Source organism: Chenopodium quinoa, unplaced genomic scaffold (genome assembly GCF_001683475.1).
Source record: "Chenopodium quinoa cultivar QQ74 unplaced genomic scaffold, ASM168347v1, whole genome shotgun sequence".
Lineage (NCBI taxonomy): Eukaryota > Viridiplantae > Streptophyta > Magnoliopsida > Caryophyllales > Amaranthaceae > Chenopodium > Chenopodium quinoa.
In genome coordinates this window covers 6,247,466-6,256,224 of record NW_018743792.1, presented here as the reverse complement: position 1 = coordinate 6,256,224, position 8,759 = coordinate 6,247,466, and positions in this window count along the sequence as shown.

The following is an 8,759-nucleotide window of genomic DNA, read 5'->3' as shown; positions in this document are numbered from 1 at the left end:
TATGAAAAAATCCAAACTTTGTTCAACATGGAATTTAGGGTTAGGGTTCCAATCATTTAAACACTTAAAGATTAGAACTTTAACATTACTTGGGAACTCAAAATACAAAATCACAACAAGTTTTTCACACCTTATTGCAATTTATTTGCAAAATTGTGAAAAACAAGTTTATGTGATTACTTGGTATATCAACTTAAGCACTAATAAACACTCCATTATTATGCTCAAGGATATTTTAAAACCAGTAGATTAGTGATGCAAATGTGCATTTAATCTAACCTTGTAATGCTTGCATTAATCAAGGCTTAAAAAGAATTAAAACTTTCGTTGAAAAACGAAAAACCCAAGAAAAAGTGGGTTTCTGGTTCGAATTTGGCTTCTGGACAATCCTTAAAGGATTGAAATAGTTCCAAAATGTCGATTCCACCCAAAAATCACTATTTTTGAGCCAAAATCTGGGTTCAACATCCAAATCGATAATAAAATCGAGTTTTAATAATTAATTAAAACGAGCATCTAATCCAATTAGATGAACATGAACCAGAAAAATAAATTCTTTAAAACACCTCAATTAAACAATAATTGCAAAAATTAAAAGGAGCGTGGCTCCGATACCGCTGTTGGGTTTCGTAGTGACCCGACACTACGCGGAAGGAAACCCACCAAGACCCGCCCCTTAATTAAAGCAATTAAACAAGCATAATTAACTTAATAAAACAAGATTAAGGACAAGAATTATACCTTTGACGCGTGCTTCGCTCCTAAAGAGCTCTTACTTCAAAATCCCGAAAAGACGAGATCTCAGACGGATCGTACCCTCGACCCGACCCGAGCGTCCTAAGTCTTGAAGGTTAGTCAAGACCCGGACAAAATAACTATGAGTTTTACGAATCAAAGGTTTACTCCTTTTAGAGTTGCCTTTTTAATTCCACTCAAGGTTGTGTCAAATCCCAATACCAAGCTTGTTATTTATAGGGAAATGATCCCTTGATTTCCAATCTCCCATCAATGTGGGAGAGTTGGTAAAATGATAATTATTTAATTCTAAAATTAAATAATTAATCAACTCAATCACAAATCGACACATGGCACAAAAATAGAGAAAGCCAAGTGAGGACCAAGGCTTGGGGGGGACCATTGCCTTGATCCCCAAGGCCATGTATTGGTCCCCACACACCATGCCCAAAACCGGGTCAAGGTGTGCTAGCTAGCTGCCAGCTAGCGTGCCAGCTGGGGCTGCCAGCTAGCGTGCCTTGCTGCCCAGCACCCAGCCAGCCAGCAAGTGCATGCTGCTGCTGCGCTGTGCTGGTGCTACGTGCTGGCGCTGGGCGCTGCTAGCACCTAGTGCTGGCATTAGCCCCAGCAGCCCACGCACTCACTCTTCGCGCCTCACTGCTAGCACAGCCAGCATGCGTGCTGCTAGCGAGCCACGCATGCTGGCCACACTGCCCCTCGCATCATTCGCATACCCCATCGCACACACGCACTAGCACGAAGCCCAGGCAAGCGCACCAATATATTTTACTTCCCTAGGAAAGTAGTAATGATGTACTTTGGCACAACCTATTACTATTCTCATTAGTTCCGTAAGTGTTATTTTGGAATGGCAGATTTAACTCAATTTTCTTTGGGACATAGGGTTTCTATGTTAGTTGATTTAAGTGAACTAAACTAATCATTTAACATTCGAAATCCGAAACATGCATCTAACTTCGCAATTATATAAGCAAAATATATAAAGCATAATTAACTATGCATTAGGCAACTAGCATGACCCCTTGAACATGAGTCTTCAAATATTCAAGGGCCTTCGTTCCATCCTCTTGGCTCGTCTTCTTAGAAACACCGTCTTCGAGACATCACCACCAATTATGCAACTAATAGTGATTAAGACTTTACAAAAATAAATAACGGCACGCAGTCCGTATATAGATTTACAAAAATACAAAACGGATCGCAATCCTTATTTACTATCCTAGTCGGGCCTTATTAGTTGTGTTGGGTTTCGTAACGTCCAACGCTACGCGGAAGGGAAACCCGCCCAAGACCCGCCCCAATAATTAAAGCAATAAAGCATGCATAAACATAATTAAACAATAATTGAGGAAAGGGATAAAGAAGTAATACCCTTGAAGCGTGCTTCGCTCGCAAACCGAGCTCTTACTTCGAACCTATTAAGCCTCACAAGCGTGACGGCCTCCAACGGCTCGTACCCAAGACCCGACCCGAACGATCTTCACCTCGAGGGTTAGTCCAGACTTGACCAAGTATAAAACTAGAGTTTTACGAACTTAAAGGTTTTCTCAATGAGAAGAGATGCCTTTTTAAGTTCTACTCAAGTTGTCATCCCAAATGCCTAATCATGGGGTATTTATAGGGAATGGCAACTTGCATCCCCATTTCATGATCAATGTGGGATAGTTGCATTTTTCACTAATTTATTTAATTCCAAAATGAATTATAAAATAATGCAATTACAGATCAACAAGTGGCATGAGGAGAGGAGAGGTTAGGTGAGGACCATAACCATGGGGGGACCATTGCCTTGCTCCCCAAGCAAAGGGAGTGAGCTGGCTGCCAACCTTGCTGGCCAGCATGCACAGCCAGCACGCACAGCTAGCACGCACCAGCTCCTAGCCAGCGCATGCTTGCAGCTAGCGAGCCACGCATGTTGCTGTGCTGGGCGAGGCCCCTCGCTGCTGCTGCTTGCTGGCTGGAGCTGCTCCTAGCTCACTGTGCTTAGTGCTGCCATGCGAAGGCATGCACACAAGCACGCATCTATGCGAAGGGCATGCACACATACGCACATACGCATGGCTAGCACAGTGTGCTACTGCTACTTGGTGCTGCCATGCGAAGGCACGTACGCAAGCTAGCACGCATGTTGCTGCCATGCGAGGCACGCATACACACCCAAGCACGCATGGTGCTGCAATGCGAGGCATGCACACACGCAAACACCTAGTGATAGCGATGGTGCTGCCGTGTGCGCCTAGTGCTAGCGATGGTGCGCCTAGCACACATGGTGCGTTTAGGCTTACGCCTAGCCTTGCACAGTGCATGCTAGCTCGAGCTAGCCTAGCGTCCACATGGCTAGTCCAATGTGATGCTACGGCTACGCTCGAGCTTGTTGCTTTTTGATTTTGCGACTCTCGGTCTCGATGCCCTAGGCTCGATTTATTGATGTCGGTTTACCCAAATTTTGCCAAAATTATTTTGCGCCGGGAAAAACCGAGGCCAAGCCTCATGTTAATAATTAGATAAAATAATTAAAAACGGCCAAAAATCGCAAAACTCATAGCCCAACGACGCTCGAGTGCCTTACACCAAGCAACGAGGCTTGGTTTGTTAGGCACCGAGCCATAGCTGCCTTGTGTGAATGCTGCCCCTCGCACATCCACTTGCTCCGCTAAGCACCTGCATGCGGCTGACAGCATCGCACTAAGTGCGTTACGCAGGCTGTACTGACATGCTTGCAACGCCAGCAAGTGAGGGCCTCTAAGGCCTGTTGCTGTGCGAGCTCATGCTGGCCGCAGCAGCACACCGTAGCCGACACATTGCACCAATGTCGCACCAAGCGCACCAATGCTCGCACACACACACACTCAGGCACACATCGATGCACCAGCCACGCACTCCTCGGTAGCCACATGCGAGCTGCGCAAGCAGCCCAGCTTGTCGAGAGATGTGCTTGGGGCTTCGTGCCTCGATTTGCGTGTTTGTGCCTAAGGATTATATCCTAATTTTTTTTGTGTGATATAAATTCATTCTGAATGATTTTAACAACTAATATTGAGCAAAAACGAAAATAAAACAAGTCCAACTTAAACAAAATCAATTTTTAGTGCACAAACCAAAATTAATTTAAGAACCATTCTTTAAATTACTTTTGGCTCAACACTATGATGCAAAATTGAGGGCAATTCTCAAAATTAATTTAACCAAACATAAATTAATAATGAGATTTGACAAAAAAAATAGGAGTTGGAAAAATAATCACAATCATCCAATGAAAATTTTTCCAACACTAACTTGTGTAAACATGAAAAATTATATCCTTCCAATATGAAGAGTAATAAAATTTCGATCACAAGCTTGATCTTTTAAGACTTTAATCAACTAAAAAATGATTAAAATAAAAAATTAGTTCAATTCAACATGGAATTTAGAAAGTTAAGTTACAACGAAATAAAAAATTAAAGATTGGATCTTTAACATTTTAGGAGTTTCAAAAATATAAATTCACCATAAACATTCACACTTGAATCAATTAATTTGCAAAAATGTGAAATTATAAGTTTATATGAAAAATGAACTCACTAAATTAAGCACCAAATATGACTTCATAAATATGCTTAATAACGGTTATTATTGTAGTAGATCAATGGTGTAACCATACACATAATCTAACATTAATATGCCATAATTAATCAAGGTTTAAAGATTTAAAATTTTTCGTCAAAAATGAAAAACACCTCGAAAAACATGTTTCTGGGTGGATTTTTGCTTCCGGAGCTTCCACATAGTGTGATTCAAAAAGTATTTAAAACGTCGACTCCACCCAAAATTCAATAGTTTTTGGTCAAAATCTGGGTTCTTTAGCCAAAATCAGCATAAATACGAGATTAAACAAATTTAAAACGAGCTTCTAATTCAATTAGAAAGCAAAACCAGAAATTTAAATCCATTTAAATAACCGTAATTAATTATTAGTTACAAAAATTTAAAGCACGCGACTCCGATACCGCTGTTAGATTTCGTGATGTCCAACACCACGCGGAAAGAAACCCGCCCAAACTCCGCACACAAATTAAAGTAACATTTTAGGAGTTTCAAAAATACAAATTCACCATAAAGATTGGATCATTACCCTTGTAGCGTGCTTCGCTTGTACTTAGAGCTCGAACTTGAAAGCGTAGAGTCCCGCAAATGCACGAACCTCCAATGACTATCACCCTCGCTACCGAACTGACCCAGCCCCTTCCCCGAAGCTTAGTCAGGGCTAGACCAAAAATAACTTAGAGTTATTAGAACAAAGGTTTTCTCTTCTTGGAGATCCCTTAAAGTTCACCAACTAAACTGAAGTTCTCAATACCCCATGATGGGTATTTATAGAGAAATCTCCTCAATAATTCCCTTCATCTTTCAATGTGGGATAGTTGGTAAAGTGAGAAAAGCATGAATTAATTTAATTCTAAATTAAATTAAAAGTCATGAAACAATAATAAAATGAAAAGTGTCATCACATAAAGCAGGAGTAGGTAAGGACCACAAACCCATTCTTGGAGGGAAAGCTAAACCCACCAACCCCATGTGCATGGCACACTTGGTCAACGCAAGGAAGACCGACCTCAACCCTTAGGCTCCAAGGCACTCCCAAATGGCGGTCTTTCCCTTGGGTGGGTCCACTACCATGCCGCAATTTTAGCACGATATATTATTTGATTATTTTTCTCGTCTTCGTCGATTCCTAAAATCGATTCGACGCTCTAAGCTCGTAATCCAACGTCTTTGTTCGTAAAACTCTATTGACTCATTTAATATTTGGATTAATTCGTGATTTCGGTTCAGTTACATGATTGGGTGTGACCCAAAGGGTTCAGTCAAAATTAAGTTGTAATATTAATTATTCATTAAAGTTACTGATCGGAAGCGGCCTCCGGCTAGGCATTCCGATCACTTTACCTCACTGAATAATTAGCTTTCTAATTAATTCCGAACCCTCTATCGGAATAATACACTTGTTCCAAGGACACCATTCCTTTCAATTTCTAATTGCAAGTAGTGGGGACAAATTAAAGAGACGCGTTTCAGGTGATGAAGCATATTCATGATGTGCATGAGTGAAGAGCGAATCATGGTTAGTTTTTATAAGGATATGATGTGGTTTATTGTTTTGATATTATATACATTTCTTGTGAGACTAACACTAAGGTTTTTAAAATTTGTTTTGGGATTTGATAAGGGCTTAAAATGTTTCCAACTTGTAGGTTGAATTTTTTTAGGGTAAAAATTCCCCTGTCCACGTGGACCAATCGTGTGCTGACACATGTCAGCATCACAGGGGTTCTTAAAGCACCAATCCTCTAGCGACACGTGGCACTCAAACCTATGAAAGGGAAACTGATCCCCTCTCACAATAAATAGTGGAAAATCCTCATTTATTGCACATTCATAAATATACACACAAAACCCGAGCAATATTAATTGCATAATTCTCTCGAAATCCGAGAGAAAAACCATTACATTATGCCACTTTTATACACCCGGACACGTTCTAACTCAATCGTCGGAGGCGGAACTCCAACCAACTGAAGTTTTCGTGGTTTTGTAGGTATAGACGGTCGACGCGCATTCTTGAAATTGTAACTCTCCCGAGGGAAACATTTGGCGTCGTCTATGGGGAGAGTACTTTTGAGATGGCATCAGAGTCTGTACCGCCTGCTGAAGGAAAACAGCCTACTGTCGAAGCCGAGGTCCACACGGACCAAGATAGTAGTGACAACCTTAAGGTCGACACGTATGTGGCCCCAGATGGGTAATTTAGAACAAGACGCACCTGTTCCAAGGAAACAAGGGAACGGGGCGAGGACAAAGCTGGTCCAAGTAACCTAACCGTCAAGCCGGCTAGGACACCCAGGCGGCAGAGGGTGCTGCCCCTGTTATAAGAGACGAACTCATGAAATTCATTAAGAGTTTAAAAGGGGAAATCAAGGACCTTATAAACAAGTCAACTAGCACCAACAAGGGTCAGTCGGCCAAGAAGCCTTCTCCCTCAGGGAACAAGCATGTCAAGGATCGTGTGCCTACTCCTCATCTTAAACCAAAGGAGACCGACAGGCCCATGATCGACCTTTCGAAGCTCCGTTTCCCTGAATCAGGGAAAAGGAAGGCAATCCCGCAAGTTCATCCGGATGGATAAAAAAGAACTTACTCAGATGCCCGGATGTTAATCCAGGAGAAGAGAAGACAACAGTTGTCTGAGTCGACCTCAACGTCGACATACCCAGACAGTTTCCTGAATACTTCAATGAAGTATTCAGATACAAACCGTGAGAGGGAGTCACGCGGCTTGTCCGCATGTACTAGCCCTCAGATTATCCAGCCGGCTCCGTATGTGCCCCAACAGCCATACATGCCATATGGATCACCATGCATGCAGCCGGCCCACTTTGGGGGACAGGCGGCACAACATGTCCAACCAATGGACTGGCAGGTCCGGCTGCTAAACCTTGTGGAACAGCTGTCGGCGTTCTCTAGGAGATAACCGAGGCAGCTCAGCCGGCCAAGGTTAAGAACGTGTTGGTTGGTACCTAAGACGGTACCACCAACCCGGAAGACCACCTAATAGCTTATACCAACCTCATGTACTTACAGGGGTTGGATGACGCCGCCTAGTGCCGATGCTTCCCGGCAACATTGAGGGCATAGCCCAACGATGGTTTTGCAATTTGCCAGCCGGTGCATCAATAATTTCAAGACGGTTGCATACTTGTTCGCGTCCAACTTATCTATGAACATCCCCACCAAAAAGACAAGTCTTTACTTGGGAGCTATTCAGTAGGGAGATATAGAAGGGCTAAGGTCCTACGTCAGGCGGTTCAATCTGATGAAAATTCATATTCAAGGGCTGTCTGACGAAGTTGCCAACACATACTTCTTCAAGGGTTTGAAGGACGGGTCGACCTTTAAGTTCGGCTTGGTCAGAAAGTGGGCTGCTACCCTCCAAGAAGCATTTATGGAATCTTGTATACAGGCGACGGAGCTCTGTGTAATCTTGCAGCCGTCGGACCCCAAAAAAGTTCGACAAAAATGAGAACCGGTCTGCTCAGCCGACTAAAAAAGAAGAGAGCAAGAAAAGAAAAGAAGTCTGGGTGGCGGATCATTCTTGTCACTCGTCCAAGAGGAAAAAGAAAGAGTTAAAGCCATACGTCACCAAGTACAAATTCAACAAGGATTGTTCCTCCATCCTCATGGAGATCAAAGACCGGTTGACCATTGAGAAACCGGCTGCAATGAAAAGTCCCATCAAAAGCCGGGACAAGAGCAAGTACTGTCATTTCCATGAGGATATAGGCCAAAACAGCAATGGCTGTTATAGCCTCAAGCAGTTACTAGACCATCTGGCTAGTGAGGAGGCTTTGAAGTCCTATATTCTGAAGTCCAAGGGTAACCCCAGAACAACCAGTGGTAAGCCGCCCAAGAAACCTGACAACCTTGCTATAAGCTCTGCCACCGATAACAGGCAGTTCCGCGGGAGGGGGTGCTACCATCCGGGGCACAAAGGACAACATCAGAAAGCTGGAGGTCAACACAGTGGATGAGGGCCAAGCGTCGAAAGACACCTTCCCTAAGGTCTTCATCTCTGAGAAGGACCGGGGCAAGGTCAGGCGGCTTCATAACCAACGAGTGGGCAGGATCTTCATTGATACCGGGAGATCGTCTGACCCTATCAGCTATCAGTGCTTAGCGAAGCTCAAGTACAAGCCTAGCAGCATGAAAAAAGTCTCTCACCACTTAGTTGGTTTCGGGGGAGGGGTAGTGCATCCGGTGGGGAGGATTGACTTACCCATCCGGCTAGGAGAAAAGGGGGAGGGACGGCACATGGTCGTCAAGTTCTTGGGGGTCGAGGAATTGACCGCCTATAATCTCATTTTGGGCCGTCTAACCCTCAAGGAGTTCAAGACAGTCATCATCCCATCCCTCATGTTGATCAAATTTGAGAGGGATGATGGGTTAGAGGGTTTTCTTAATGGGGA